Below are 15,988 nucleotides of genomic sequence, written 5' to 3' on the forward strand. Positions count from 1 at the left end.
CAAACCCATTCCAACTCACCCAGAGCCACTCGCACAAACCCCCTCACATGTTGCTTCCAGGCTAAATAATTTCCTCGTAGTCTGTGAACATTCGAGGAGGGAGAAAAAGCGGAATAACATCGTGATCATTCTTCCTTGGACTCCTAGATCAGCGGAGGCAATGTACCCCTCTCCATAACCTCTTTTTCCGAGGGGAGAGATATGAAAGTTATAATCTGAAGGGAGAGGAGTTAGTCAGTTACTTTTTAGGGAGGGGTAACTGCCAATATTCCGTCTATCAGTGCTCTCTCTCCCTCTCTGACTCTCTCTCTCTCTCTCTCTCTCTCTCTCTCTCTCTCTCTCTCTCTCTCTCTCTCTCTCTCTCTCTCTCTCTCTCTCTCTCTCTCTCTCTCTCTCTCTTTTCTATTATCAGTCTATCTATTTGTCTGTCTATCTGTCTGTCTGTCTATTTCTCTTTCTCTTAATTAGCGAGGAAAGCAAATAGAGAGACTTCACGAAATTGTATTAAGGGAGAGAGAGAGAGAGAGAGAGAGAGAGAGAGAGAGAGAGAGAATGGAAGAAAGAAAGAATGAATGAAAGAAGATAAAGAAAAAAGGAAAAAAGAAAAAAAGGGGGAAAGAAAGAAAGACTGAAATAAAAAAAGAATGAATGAAAAAAAGAATGAAGGGAAATAAAACGATAAGAAAAAGAAATGAGAAAAAAAAGTAACACCCATACAAAGGGCGTACAGGTGTAAGTCAGCCCACCCATCAACACCAGGTGGCCGTGATCCCACTCTGCTCACACGTCCTCTCTGTCCCCGTCTTGTCGTCTCACCAACCCTGCCAGCCACACTTTATAACAGCCGGGGGGAGGAGACAGAGCGGAGGAAGGATACGGGGCGGCAGGGGAGTGTCGGAGGCATCGATCTCTGTACCTCCTCGCCTGCTTGCTTGTTTTCTTGCTTGTTTACTTGCTTGCTTACGTGTGCCCGCCATGCTCCGCTATCGCAAGCAAACAAGGTAGGAAGGGGGGGAAGATGGGTGAAAAAGACATGGCGTTTTTGTTCCTCATTCCTTCGTCTTACTTTGTTATGATTGGTTAGGTTAAGTTAGGTAAGGTAAGGTAAGGTAATGTAGGGTAAGAGTAGGCTAGGTAAGGTTAGGTAAGGTTAGGTTAGGTTAGGTTAGGTTAGGTTATATTAGGTTAGGTAAAGTAAGGTAAGGTAAGGTAAGGTAAGATAAGGTAAGGTAAGGTTAGGTAAGGTAAGGTAAGGTTAGGTTAGATTTGGTTAGGTAAAGTAAAGTAAGGTAAGGTAAGGTAGGGTAAGGGAAGGGAAGGGAAGGGAAGGGAAGGGAAGGGAAGGGAAGGTGAGGTGAGGTGAGGTGAGGTGAGGTGAGGTGAGGTAAGGTAAGGTAAGGTAAGATTAGGTTGTGTTATCTTCACTAACTCTCTACTATTTCTAAATCCTCCATTATTAGGCAAAGAGAGACAATGTATTTTCTTATTTTCTTCTTTCCTTTCTTTCTTCTCTTCACTAACTCATCTACCACTTCATTGCATTTCCTCGTTTTCTTCCTTTCTTTATCTTTTTTCACTAACAAGGTAGGAAGGGAGAAAAGACTTGTGAAAAGGACATTGCATCCTCTTCTTTTCTTCCTTCCCTTATCTTTCTTCTCTTCACTAACTCATCTACCATTTCTATTTCTTCCATTATTAGGTAAAAAAAAAGATATACCACTTATTTCTGTTCTTTTTCCTCTATTTTTCTTCTCTTTACTGCCTCGTCTACTTCTCTTAATTTCTTCCATTATCCTTACTCCCTCCTTCCATCCTCCTTTTCTTTCTTTATATTCCCATTATCTTACGCATCTTTATCGCCTCATATGTCTCTTCCTACCCTTAATGCAGTTTCCTTCCTTGATTCTTCCTTTTATACATTTATCTGCCACTTTCCATCATTATCTCTTATGCCCCCTTCTCCTCATTTATCCCTCCCTTCTCTTACCTCCTGATATATTTCTCCCTTACTTATCTCTACCATATATCTATCCTTTTTTAGCTTCCCTCCCCTTACTATACTCCACGCCCTCCATTCTTTGTCTATCTCTCTCCTTTACTCTCTTTCTCTCTCTTCTCTACCCTCAATTTATCCCTTTTAACTTCTCCTTCCCTTGCTATTCTCCTCCCCCTCATTCTTTGTCTCTCTTTCCACCCTACTGTTTCCTCTCTCCCTCACTCTCTGATCTCTTCTCTCCCTCTCGCCGCCCAAGACACACACATATAAGAGCAGATTTGCGGGTGTAATTTCAAGGGGAATGTGGAAAGGTGGGGTGCCGGGAGCTTATCTTGGGCAGGAGCGAGGCAGGGCAGGAAGGGTGGTAGGGTGTGTAGGTGGCAGGGGAGGAGCTAAGTAAGAGAGAGTAATAGAGGAAGGTAAGGTTGGGAGAGTAAGTGTGACGGATAAATAGCGTTGGAAAAGGTAGAGGGGGAGAAGGAGGGGTTTGTGAAGCAGAGGATTGATGTAGTTGTGAAAAAACATAGAGAAGGAAAAGGAATATATGACGCAAGTAAAAGGGACTTAGCCAGGAAAAGTACGTCTAAAGTATAAGTTAAGTATAAATAATTGGAAGAGGTAAGGGGAAGACGGGTTTGGAAAGGAGGGGATGCAGAAAGAAGGAGTAAACATAGAGTACGAAAAGGAATATATGATGCAAGTAAAAGGGAATTAGCCAGGAAAAGTACGTCTAAAGTATAAGGTAAGTATAGATAGTTGGAAGGAGTAAAGGGAAGAAAGACGGGTTTGGAAAGGAGGCAATGCAGAAAGAAGGAGAAAGCGTAGGTAAAGGAATATATAGTCAAAGTAGAAGGGAATAAGAAAGAACGATGGAAAAGTGAGTGTGACGGATAAAGAAAAGATGGAAAAGGTAAAGGGAAGAGATAAGAAAGAAGAAACATTGAGAAAACAAGGAGGAGGCAAGAAAGAAGTAAAGAAAAAAAAAGAACGGACAAGGCAAGAAAAACATAGTAAGTTATGAAGGGTGAGGAATAAAGAGAATGTCGGAAGAGGTAAACAGATGAAAGAGGTCTGAAGAGCAAAGGAATGAAGAGAGAATGAGGAAACAAAACAAAGACAAGAGACAAGAAAAAAGACCAAAAAAAGCAAGTAAACAAAACAAAGACAAGAGACAAGAAAAAAGACCAAAAAGAGCAAGTAAACAAAACAAAGACAAGAGACAAGAAAAAAAGACCAAAAAAAGCAAGTAAACAAAACAAAGACAAGAGACAAGAAAAAAAGAAGCAAAGAGAGCAAGTAAAAGATAATAAGACAGGCAGGTAGAGTAATCAGAGGTGACAAATACAAAAAAAAAATTAAAGAAAAGATAAGAGGGAGAAAACTTTAAGAACCAGCGCGATGAAGAAAGAAAGATAAAACAACTCGGAAAATGACGATATAGCGGAGATCGTAGCGTTTCAAGGGACATAAAGAGGAGAGGAACGTGTTAGATAAGCCCGGGGGAAGCTAGAAATAGGCGACAGACGGAGGACAGCCGCGGGGGAGGGTCGGAAAAGCAGCAGAAGACGCGGTTCAGGTGTTTCAAGGGCTCCTAATTCCGGGCTGCGAGTGTGATTCTTGCTGGGTAAGTGCCGATTGGATGCTGCGAGATGGTGATTGTGACGGTAATGGCTGTACGAATGGAGGAGGAGGTGGAGGAGGAGGAAATGTGGGGAGATGAGGTAGGTCGAGGAGGTGGATGTGGAAGATATGGAAGAGGAGAACGAAGAGCAGAAGGAGATGGAAATGGTGGATTACGAAAAGGAAGAAAAGGAGGAGGAGGAGATGTGGGGAGATGAGGTAGGTCGAGGAGGTGGATGTGGAAGATATGGAAGAGGAGAATGAAGAGCAGAAGGAGATGGAAATGGTGGATTGTGAAAAGGAGGAAAAGGAGGAGGAAATGTGGGGAGATGAGGTAGGTCGAGGTGAAGGTGGAAGATATGGAAGAGGAGAACGAAGAGCAGAAGGAGATGGAAGATTATGAGGAGGAGGAAAAGGAGGAGGAAATGTGGGGAGATGAGGTAGGTCGAGGTGAAGGTGGAAGATATGGAAGAGGAGAACGAAGAACAGAAGGAGATGGAAGATTATGAGAAGGAGGACGAGGACGAGGGCAAGGAGGAGGCGGAGGCTGAGAAGGAGGAGGAAAATGACAAGAGTAAGAAAAAGAGAACAAGAACGAGAAATAAAAAAGAGTAGCAGAAGAAGCAGAAACAGAAGACAGAAGAGCAGCAGAAGAAAGGAGGAAGAAGAGGAGGAGGCGAAGGAGAATAACAAGGTCAGGAATATAAGGAATAACAAATAAATAAGCAAGATCAACAAGTGTAGGAGGAGCAGGAGGAACAAGAGGAGAAATAGCAGGAGAGAAGAAAGGGGAGGAGGAGGAGAAAACGGAGGAAGCATAAAGCAGGTAAAGTGAAATAATGACGAAAAGGAAAGGAAAGGAGATGAAGAGAAGGAGAAAGAGGAAGAGACGGCACAAAGGAGGCAAAAAGAGGAAGAAGAAGGGAAACAACAGGAGGAGAGGTAGAGGCAGAGACAAGAAGAGAAACAGCAGTAAGAGAGGAGAGGAGGAGAAGTAGGAGGAGGAAGAGAAGGCACAAAGGAGGTACACAGAGGAACAAGAAGGGAAACAACAGAAGGAGGGGATAAGGAGAAGATGAAGGAGGAGGAGGAGGAGGAACAAAGAAGGTAGAGACAAGAAGAAAAACAGCAGGAAGAGAGGAAGAGGAGGAGAAGTAGGAGGAGGAAGAGAAGGCACAAAGGAGGTACACAGAGGAACAAGAAGGGAAACAACAGAAGGAGGGGATAAGGAGAAGGTGAAGGAGGAGGAGGAGGAGACACAAAGCAGGAAGAGAGTAAAGGAGGAGAAGGAGGAGGAGGCACAAAAGAAGTAAAAGTAGAATTCACCTGCATGCCTTTTTCCCCCTTCCTGTCATCTGTGCATTACGCGGGGCAGCGGCATCAAAGTCCTCCGTTATTCCTCCTTATCCTGACTCGGCGCGCTCCCTTTCATAGTCTGCCGCGCCCGTTTTTTGCTTATTCCCCTCGTCTCCTCTTTATGCCTCGACGTGAAAAGGTTAAAACTCACTCACTCTTTTGCCCCCCCCCCCCCCCATTACCCTCTTGCTGTTTTCTCTTCCTCCTCTTTCTCCTCTTTCTCCTCCATTTTTCCTTCCTTCCCTTTCTCCCTTCGCCTCGTCTCGTTTATTTCCCCTGACATGAAAAGGTTAAAAGTCACTCTTCTGCCTCCCATTACCCTCTAGTTGTTTTCTCTTCCTCCTCTTTCTCCTCCTTCTCTTTCTCCTGCTCCTCCACTTTTCCTTCCTTCCCTTTCTCCCTTCGCCTCGTCTCATTTATTTCCCCCGACGTGAAAAGGTTAAAATTCACTCTTTCGAATCCCATTACCCTCTCACCTTTCCTCTACGCTTCCTTCCTCCCCTTCCGCCCTTCCTCCTCACCTCCTTTCTTCTCTCCTTCCCCCCTTCCCTCCCTCAGTCACTCAAGCCACCACTCAACATCAAATAACAACGGACTGAACTCTTAGGGGAAAAAGTTACATCAAAGAGTTCGTTGTCCTCTGTTCCCTTCCCCTTGTCGAGGCTCCTTTCCTCTCCCTCTTGCGGATAAGACCTCAAAGCATACCTGAAGCCCCCCGCCTCCGCCTCCTCCTCCTCCTTCCCTTTTACTTTTCATTCTACAGCTATTTCTACCACTACTACTACTACGACGACGACTACTAATACTACCTCCAATACTAGGGGTCTTTTGCTATCCCTACATGTTCTACTCTATTTTCCTCTTACTTTCCTTCTCCTCCTCCTACGATATACATTCATCCACCGCCACCAACTCCTCTTCCTCTTCGTCTTCCTCCTCCTTCTTCTCCTCCTCTTCATACTTCTACTTCTACTGCCAACACCAATACTTTTTTTTTTACTGTCCTTACTTATTCTGTTCCTTTCTTCCTATTTTCCTTCTTTTCCTCCTACGATATGCACTCCTCCTTCACCACTACTTCCTTTTCCTCTTCCCCTACTTCTTCTACTACTACTACTACTACTACTACCACCAATATTTTTTCCTACTCATTCTGTTTTTTCCTCCTCTTTTGCTTCTCTTCCTGCAACTATAAACACTTCTCCCCCATCTCCACCTTCTCTTTCTTCCCTCTCCTCCTCCTCCTCCTCCTGTTCCCCTAGACCCCCTTCAGGAGTCATTATCCATGTCTTTTATCTCCCTAACGCCCCCAGAGAGTAGGGCAACGAGACGCACCTGAAGGGAACGCGCCACTCCGTCTTCAGTACTGCGGGGCGGCAACGACTCAGGGGAGAAGGGAAGCGAGGAGATATATATGCGTGTGAAAGGAGGGAGAGGGAAGACGAAAGGGAAGGAGAGGAGAACGTGATGGTGATGGGATTGAGATGGTTGTCGTGGAGTGAGTGTGTGGGTGTGAGTTCTAGAAATGGAATGTTTTTTTCTCTTGTGTGTGTGTGTGTGTGTGTGTGTGTGTGTGTGTGTGTGTGTGTGTGTGGACGTAACGGAAGTACTACACAAATTCAAGCGATGGGGAGTGAGTAGTGACCCAACGTTGCCAGATTGTCGTACTCAGCCGCTTATTTTTTTCCGACTTCCTACCCAAAAACTGTTTTCTGAGCCCCAATAACGAAACTCATTTATAGTTATCGTTAAAAGAGTTAGATCCTGATGTCTCTTGGCAATAGTTATGCGTCAGAAACCGGTAAATACTATGCTCTGAGTACGATAACCTGCCAACGGCGGTGAGTACGCAGATTTCCAAGATCACTAATGCGTCTGGGCTTCAAGAAACACACCAGGCAACATTTCCCTGCACCATTCCATCCGCACATCAAAGACAAACCACCAAACAAGGATAACCAGGCAGCGGCAAGCGCTAACAAGGGCAGGACCATCCCAGCAGGCCCGGTCCCTTCCCTCACTCCCTCCTATCCCCCCCCAGGACGCCCCAACCCGCCAGACACACGCCAGACTCTCACACACGCACAGAACATTTGCTTAGCCTTCGCAGGGGTCGTGTTGGCCATTCATCGTGGCGGGAGCGAGGCGGGGAGGCGGCGGGAGGAAGGCATTAAGGCAAAACAAGGTGGACAAGGCAAAGGTGGAGGGGTTGTGGGTAAGAAGGCGAAGGGTGGAGGAAGGGAAACATGTACGGCTTTGGGAAGGGGAGAAGGAGAAGGAGGAGGAGGAGGAGGCTGTTGGAAAAGGAGGAAGAGGTTATGGATGGAGGGAAGAGGTTAAAGAAGTGGAAGGTTCTTGTGGGGGACATGTAGAGGAGGACAAGAGAGTGTGAGAGCGCTGAAAGATATAGGAAAAACGAGAAAGAGTGAGAGGAAGAGGGTGTGGGTGGTGCGTAGAAGAGGGTGAAAGAATGGGTGTGACACGGGATGGAGGAGGAGGCTGTGGGTGTAGGAGGAAGAGGATGTGGAGGGAAGGAGGCGGATAAAGGGAGTTGCGGACGGAGAGAATTTAAGGCGTAAGGTTGTGGATGGTAGAAAAAAAGTGAGTGTTTAAGAGACGAGTAAAACAAGAGAATGGTGTGAGAGGAAGAGGTTGTGGGTGGAAGGAGGAGGATAAAGGGAGTTGCGAACGGAGAGAATTTAAGGTGTAAGGTTGAGGATGGTGGAAAAAAAGTGAGTGTAAGAGAGGAGTAAAGGAAGAGAATGGTGTGAGAGGAAGAGGCTGTGGGTGGAAGGAGAATAAAACGAGGTCGTGGGAGGAGAAAATTTGTGGGTGAGAAGAGGAAAAGACAAATGAGTGTATATATATTTGTGGAGGAGATAAAAGACATGCAAAATAGATAGTATAGTAAAACATATATAAAAAAAAAAGTCGAAAAGGAAAAGTAGACAAAAAAGAAGACGAAAAAGTGAACGAAAATAAAGACAAGAAAGTAGACGAAAAAGAAGAAAAAGAAGAAGGAAAATGAAAATAATAAATAAGATAAACAAGAATGGGTGTGAGAGGAGTAGAGAGGAAGAGGTCATAGGAGAAGAAAGCTTGTGGGTGTGGACAGAAAAAGACAAATTGAGTGTGTAAGAGAGGTGTAAAGGAGGAGTGTGTAATAGGAGGAGCCAGTGGGTGGTGCGTAGAGGAGGACGAGAGAATGGGTGTGGAAGGAAGGGAGGAGGACGGGCGACACTTGCTGGCTGGCACCACTTGGAGGAAGGCCAGGCAGTATCATGTGTCACCTCCCCCAGTCCCCCTTCTTCGCCTGGCTCTTCCCTCTCCTCCCTCTCCTTAGCATCCACACTCCTCCTAGCCCTTCCCCTTTCTCTCCTCTCCCCTTACCCACCTATACTACTCCTTTCCCCTTCCTCACCCTCCCCTCTTCCCTCGTTTCGTAACATCCTCACCCCTCCCCCATCCCTCTCCCCACCTAATCCCGTACTCAAAGCTTCCCCTTGTTATCGAATATACAGATTTTACCAGCCAGTTTTCTATTACGTAACTTGCAATTATAAATGTTACAACAGCCCGCAAGCCCGCAAGGTAAAAACAATAATGGAAATAAAAATAATTGAGGGGAGAAACGGTTTTATTTATGCAACATTTCTTCAGGGCATTACTTCTTCTATAACCGCCGGAGTGAAGCAGCGGCGGGTTTTTGAATACATGAAGTGTTGTGAATATTTGATGCGGGAAAACCTCTTCTCTTTAAATATGTATGAAGACCCGTGAGCAGAAGCGCCTCAAAATATCCCGCTCCACAAAAAAAGAAAAATTTAATATGCATGATGAAACAATTAAGAAACGAGCAAAAAAAATCAAACGGGCAAAAATTACAATAATGGAAGAATGAATATTAAAAGATTGTGAAATATTAGACAGCTTCCACGTGGAGATATTAATAATTGTGGAGGAAATAAAAGACATGTAAAATAGATAGTAAAGTAAAACATATAAAAGAAAAATCGAAAAGGAAAAGTAGACGAAGAAGAAGACGAAAAAGTGAACGAAAATGCAGACAAGAAAGTAGACGAAAAAGAAGAGAAAGAAGAAGAAAAAGGAAAAGGAAAATAAAATAGAAAATAGAAAAAAGACAAAAAATAAAGGGTTAAAAAAGGAAAATAGAGATGGTAAAAAAATATTACAAAAAAAAATACTTAAAGGCTAAAGTAAAGTAGTGACATATAAAAGTCGATTCAATTCTTTCTTCCTCCCAAAGTGAACCAAAAACACGTTAATAAGAAAACACGTCATAAAATACCCCAAAGGAACGGCCATGATGAACAGGAAGTAGAAGAAGAAGCCATAATTACCATATTCAGCGCAATGTTATTCTTCCGAGTCTCTGCAGCCGCTGGTAATAAAAATGCAAGTTTGGGGAATTCTGAGGCATTTTGAGGCATGGTCCGCTGTTTGTTCCGGGTGTTTCAGCGGGCGATGATTTGCAGTGACGCAGTATTATGCCGGCCGATCTCTCCCTTCCTCCTCCTCTCACTATGTTTCCCGGACGCATCGACGGGCATGAAATATCGGGGCTATAAACATCACATTTCCGAAAACAATGCCGGCGCAACGCACTCATATTCCCCCCAAGAGAGATGGCCATTATACCCTCCTCCTCCTCCTCTACTACTCCTACTCCTCCTCTTCTTCTTCTTCTTCTTCTTCTTCTTCTTCTTCTTCTTCTTCTTTCTCTTCCTCTTCTTGTTCCTGTTCTTCTTTTTCTTCTTTCTCTTCCTTTTCTTCGTTCACTTCTATTCTAGTTTTCTTCTTCTTTTCCTTCTTCTTTTTCTTCTTCTTTTTCGTCTACTTTTTCGTCTACTTTTTGGTCTAATTTCTCGTCTTCGTTTTCGTCTACTTTCCCTTCTTTTTTCTTTTTTTTTCTTCTTCTTGTCCTATTTTTTCTTCTTTATCTGTTTCTTCCTCATATTCATCATCTTCGTCGACGTCTTCTTCATCTTCTTCTTCTTCTTCTTCTTCTTCTTCCTCTCATCCTTCATCTTCTTTTTCTTCTTCCTCCTCCTCTTTTTTATTCTTATACTTCTTTTCCTGCTTCTTATCCTTCTGCATCCACTCTTATCCTCCTCCTCCTCCCCTCTCCTCCATGAATCATCACCTCTCGGCAATATTTTTTTTCCCTCGTATACTTTGCCTTACATTATTTTCCCTTCCTTTCCATTTCCTTCACTTCCATTTCTTTCTTTCGCTAATCTTATCTTCCCTTTCTTTTCCCTGATGTCCCTTTCCCTTCTCATTCTTTGCCTCTTCTCCCTTCACTCCCTCTCTCTTACTCCTCTTCTTTACTTCGTTTCTCCTCTTCTTTCTTTCGCTCTCTGTCACATTTCATCTTCCTTATCTTCTTATCCCTTCCAACTTTACCACATTCTCCTCCTCTCCTCCTCCTCCTCCTGCATTTCCTCCTACCACCACCACCACCACATATCACCACGGGACAATGCGCTCCCGCCCCCCTCCCTCCCCTCCACTTCTCCCTCCCCTCCACTTCTCTCTCCCCTCCATCATCCAGCTCAATACATCGCCTCATAAATTCACCACCTCCATTACCACCACTTCCACTACTTATCTCCACCACGGTAAAAGGCGTCACCACTACACCGATTCTCTATTATCCTCCTCCACCTCCTCCTCCTCCTCCTACTCCTACTTAGGCTTCCTCTTTCCGCTACAGTCATTAAGTAAGAATGGTAGTAGTGGTAGTGGTAGTAGTAGTAGTAGTAATAGTAGTAATAGTAGTAGTAACAGTAGTAGGCCTATCATTATTTCCTCTCTTGGTTCACCCCCAAACACGGCATTACGCAACGAGCTCCTCCAGGGAACTAACAAACTAATTAAACAAATGTAAGATAATAATTACATATACAGCCGCTCCCTCTAACCCTCTCCCTCCTTTCTCCCTCCAGCTCTTTCCTCCTTTCCCTTCTCCTTCCCTCCCTTCTACTTTTTCCGCCTCTCCCTTCCTCCCACTCACTCATTCCTGCTCTCTTTCCTCCTCTCCCTCCCTCCTTCCATCCTTCCTTCCACGCCTTCGTCGGGCCATCAGTAAAACAATTGGGGCCCGGCGGTGCGTCTCGGCAAACACGTCCCGCGCTGTAAGGTCCCGCTGAGCCGCTCCGTCGCCCTCGTCAAACGCACAATTAAGACACCGGCTAATACTTCCAAACTCGACCCCTTCCCGCCCCCGCCCTCTATCCCCCGCCCACGTACTCCTCTCCCCCTCGTCCCTTGCTTCCCTCCCCTCTACCACCCCATGTCTCCTCATATGCCCCCTACCAACTATGCTTCCCTCTCCCCTCTCGTCCCTACCCACCTATTCCAATCATTAGTAGCTACCTCTGCCTACCTTCCATCTACCCTCCCTTTCCATCAGCCCCCTACTAGCTACCTCTTCCCACTACCTCCCTATCCCCTGTCTTAGCTCCCCTGCCATCCACCTTCCTATCAAGAGCTTGTATTTACTCCCGTCGTTAATCTCCTTCGTCCAAAACCCCTGCCAATCTTTACCTCCTTCCTCTTGTTCTTTTTTATTCCACCTCTCTCTCTCTCTTAGCCTCGCCTCCTCCTCCTCCGCCCCGCTCCGCCATCCAGTCAAGTAAAAAAGTGTGTATATGCAAATTAATATCTCTCCGAAAATATATTAATTACCGCGTGGAATCTCAGGTAGCCCCGCCCGCATCCTCAAAGCCTGGAATGTTTGTAATGAGTAAAAGAGTGTGTGTGTGTGTGTGTGTGTGTGTGTGTGTGTGTGTGTGTGTGTGTGTGTGTGTGTGTGTGTGTGTGTGTGTGTGTGTGTGTGTGTGTATTGACTAGCCTAGCATTTCTCTTCTATTCATTCCACCCTATACACCATCATTCAATCAAGTGACTCAACCCTTTATTTAACCCTTTACTGTCCCCTTTCCACCTTTCATCCCCTTATCCATCAACCTTTAACCCTTTTATTCACCAACGCCTTACCCTCCTACCCATCCACCCAACTTCTCATCCCTACAATCATCCACCTCCCTTCCTTACAGTCCTTTCAGCCATCCTTTACCATCCACGATCCACTCATCTTCCTCCCTGTTTCCATTCACCCACCAATCCACAACCACCCATCCACCTCTTCCTTCCCTTCCCGTCACACATCCGCTAACCCTCCACCAACCCTCCTTCCTGCTTCCACTCACGTACCCTCAACGATGTAACCATCCATCACTTCCTTCCACTCCCTCCAGACATCCATCCATCAACACTCCACCCTCCAACCACCACCAACCACCTCCCCCTTCATTTCCAGTCGCTCCCCTCGTCGGTATTTTAATTACGGCGCCAATTTGGAGGGTGTCTGTGTGTTCTGTGCCCGGCGGTGAGGTTAGTGGGCCGGGCTGGTCGCGGTGTCACAGTCTCAATGAACTCGAAAATTAAAAAGCTTGTCAAACGAGCGCCGCATTTTTGGCTGCCTCAAAGTTTCGGCGAGGAATTTCAATGACGTGTGTCCTTTAGGAGATCAAAGATAGGTCCCGTGTTTCTCTCTCTCTCTCTCTCTCTCTCTCTCTCTCTCTCTCTCTCTCTCTCTCTCTCTCTCTCTCTCTCTGTGATGTTCCCTTCCCCTGCCATGACGTTCCCTTCCTTCTCTTCCTTCCCCTCCATTATCTTCCACTCTTTTCAATTAGTTCCCCTACCTTTATATTCCCTTTGATGTTTTGCTTAGATTATCTCCTTATGTTCCTTTCCTGTCCTTTCCTTTCTCTACTCTTCTTTTACTTTATTCACCTTCTCTTTTTTTTTATCCTGCTCTTCCCCTTCTTCTCTCCCTTCTTTTCCATGGCCTTCGATTTCCTTCCTAAATTCTCTATTATTTCATTCGTTTCATGTCCGTTCTTTTCCATTCCCTTCGTTTCTTTACTTATATTCTCTCTCCTATTCTTTTCCTTTCCTCTCCTATCCATTCCTTTCTCTTCATTTCCCCTCCCTTACTTTACCCTCCCTTTTCTTCTTTACCATGCCCTTCCCTTCATCTATCCCTTCCTTTCCATTCCTATCGTTTCTTTACTTATATCTCTCTCCGATTCTTTTCCTTTCCTCTCCTTTCCTCTCCTTTCCCTTCTCTTCTCTTCATTTCCCTTCCCTTTACTTTACCCTCCCTTTTCTTCTTTACCATGTTCTCAACTTCATCTCTCCCTTCCTTTCCATTCCCTTCGTTTCTTTACTTATATTCCCTCTCCTATTATTTTCCTTTCCTCTCCTATCCCTTCCTTTCTCTTCATTTCCCTTCCCTTACTTTACCCTCCCTTTTCTTCTTTACCATGCCCTTCCCTTCATCTATCCCTTCCTTTCCATTCCCTTCGTTTCTTTACTTATATTCCCTCTCCTATTATTTTCCTTTCCCCTCCCTTCCCTTTTCTTCCTTTCCCTTTCCTTACCCTGCTTTCTTTACTCTGCCCCCTCCCTTTACCTCCCTCCGCCCTATACTGGCCTACACTGCTGTTTTCTCTTTCCTTTCCTTCCCTCTACCTACTTTTCATACCCCTTTTCATAACCCACCCTTATTTTCTTTACCGTGCCACACCCTGCCCTCCCTTGTCCTATACTGTCATCGTCCACCCTAAAGACAAGGGGATGCACAAATTAGAAGTAAACACAGGTAAGAGACAAAGGTGCTTATGTGCCGACGCGCCCCACCTGCCTGATGACCTTACCTCCTCCTCCTTCTCCTCCTCCTCCTCCTCCTATTTTTGTTTTTGTTTGTTTTTCTCCTCCTGCCTCCGCCCCCTCCTCCTCCTCCTCCTCCTCCTCACCTAGTTTTTTTTTTCTCACTAATTCCTCCTCCTCCTCCTCATTTTTTATCTCCTTCCTCCTTCTCCTCCTCCTTCTCTCATGTTTTTTTTTTCTCCTTCCACATCCTCCTTTTTCTTCTCCTCTTCTCCTTCTCTTCTCCTCCTCCTCTTAGTTTTTTTTTCTCCTCCCTCTTCCTCCTACTTTACCTTTTCCTTCTCTCCTCCTCCTCCTCCTTCTCTCGTCTTGTTTTTTTCTCCTTCTACATCTTCCTTTTTCTTCTCCTCTTCTTCTCTTCTCCTCCTCCTATTCTCATTTTTTTCCTCTCCTCCCTCTTCCTCCTCTTTCACCTTTTCCTGCTCCTCTTCCCCTCCTCCTCCTCCTCCTCCTCTCGTCTTGTTTTTTCTCCTTCTACATCCTCCTTTTCCTTCTCTTCTCCTTCTCTTCTCCGCCTCCTCCTCCTCCGAGTCTTATTTTTTTCTCCTCCCTCTTCCTCCTCCTTTACCTTTTCCTTCTCCTCTCCTCCTCTTCCTCCTCCTCCCCTCTGTAAACCATTAGCAACTTTCTACAAAAAAAATCATCCACCTACTTTTTTTTCGTGTTTTTCTGACATTCGTGTATATTTTCCCTTCCGCGGGTGACGTTATGCTACACTTTCTGCTTTCTACGTGAACGGACAGAGACATTTTTCCCCACAAACGTTTTTTTCTTCCTTCTTTCCTTTTTTTTCTTTCTCGGCGCGGGATACACACAAGTTAGTTAGCGGCAATTGACATCACGAGCGAGGTTTTTTTGTTTGTTTTTTCTGCCCCCGCATCGAACTTAGGAATTAAAACGTTTGGCCTCGGTTAAACATCTTTTTTTTTCTTCTTTTTCTTGCCCGATTCAAGTTACTAATTAAAAATGCCTCCCTGACTGCATGCCTTCCCCCCTCTCTCGCTCTCGCTCTCTCTCTCCCTCCCTCCCTCTCTCTCTCTCTCTCTCCCTCTCGACAGCCATTTAGATTACAGAGCCAAGTAATTACATGAAGCGACATAATTACCAGATTGTTGCCAAATTAATCCCTCAGAAATTTGTGCGAGAATGGGAGTTGCGCGCGCCGCCTCGTCCCCCGTACCCGCGATCTGTTTGTCCGGGATGTGATTTTCATGTTTGTCGCTGTTTGTGTTGGCGTGATATATTTTTTTCGGCCCTTGTAAACAGATATTAGTTTTTTTTTCTCTCTCTCTCTCTATTTGTGTCGAGTCTGTATTTGTCTGTCTGTCTGTGTCTGTGTCTGCCTGTCCTTTTTTTTCTTTGTAAACAGACATATTAGTTATATATGTTTGGGTGACGGATGTTTTTTTCTCTCTCTTTTTTCCCCATGTGTCAAGTCTGTCTGTCTTTCTCTGTCTGTCTCTGTCCTTTGCCACTATGTCTCTTTGTGAACAGACAGATAAGTTATGTATGTTTGGGTGACGGGTTTTTTTCTCTCTTTTTTTCGATATTTTTGTCAGGTCTGTGTCTGTCTGTCTGTCTGTCTGTGTCTGCCTCTGTCCTTTGCCTCTATGTCTCTTTGTAAACAGACAGATAAGTTATGTATGTTTGAGTGACAGTTTTTTCTCTCTCTTTTTCTCTATAGGTCAAGTCTGTCTGTCTGTCTGTGTCTGCCTCTATTCTTTGCCTCTATGTCTCTTTGTAAACACACAGATAAGTTAGAAGTGTTTTTATGAGTTTTTTTTTTTTTTTTTAATCCTCTACTTGTGTCCGTCTGTTTGTGTCTGTCTGTATTTGCCTGTTTGTCTGTCTCTATCCACAAATCCTCCTTAACCCCCTATCCACCCTTCACTCTTTAGTCGTGTGTGTTCGTGAGACGTGTTTTCTCTCTCTCCATTTGTGTCAAGCCTGTTTGTGTCTGTGTTTACCTGTTTGTCTGTCACTTTCTACATATACTCGTTACTCCCCTATCTACCTTTCACCTTTATGTATTTTCCTGTTTGTCTACCTCTTTCTACATATACTCCTTACTCCCGTATCTACCTTTCAGCTTTATGTAAGTCTACACCCACTCCTTAATCCCTTTATGCATCCATTTACCAACTTTCCAAGCGTCCCTCCACCTCATGATGACCTAACCTGCTCCTCTGCCTCCTCCTCCTATTCTTGTTTTTATTTCTCCTCCCTCTCCTCCCTCCTTCTCGTCCTCCTCACCTA

Source organism: Eriocheir sinensis, chromosome 25, assembly GCF_024679095.1.
Source record: "Eriocheir sinensis breed Jianghai 21 chromosome 25, ASM2467909v1, whole genome shotgun sequence".
Taxonomy (NCBI): Eukaryota; Metazoa; Arthropoda; class Malacostraca; order Decapoda; family Varunidae; genus Eriocheir; species Eriocheir sinensis.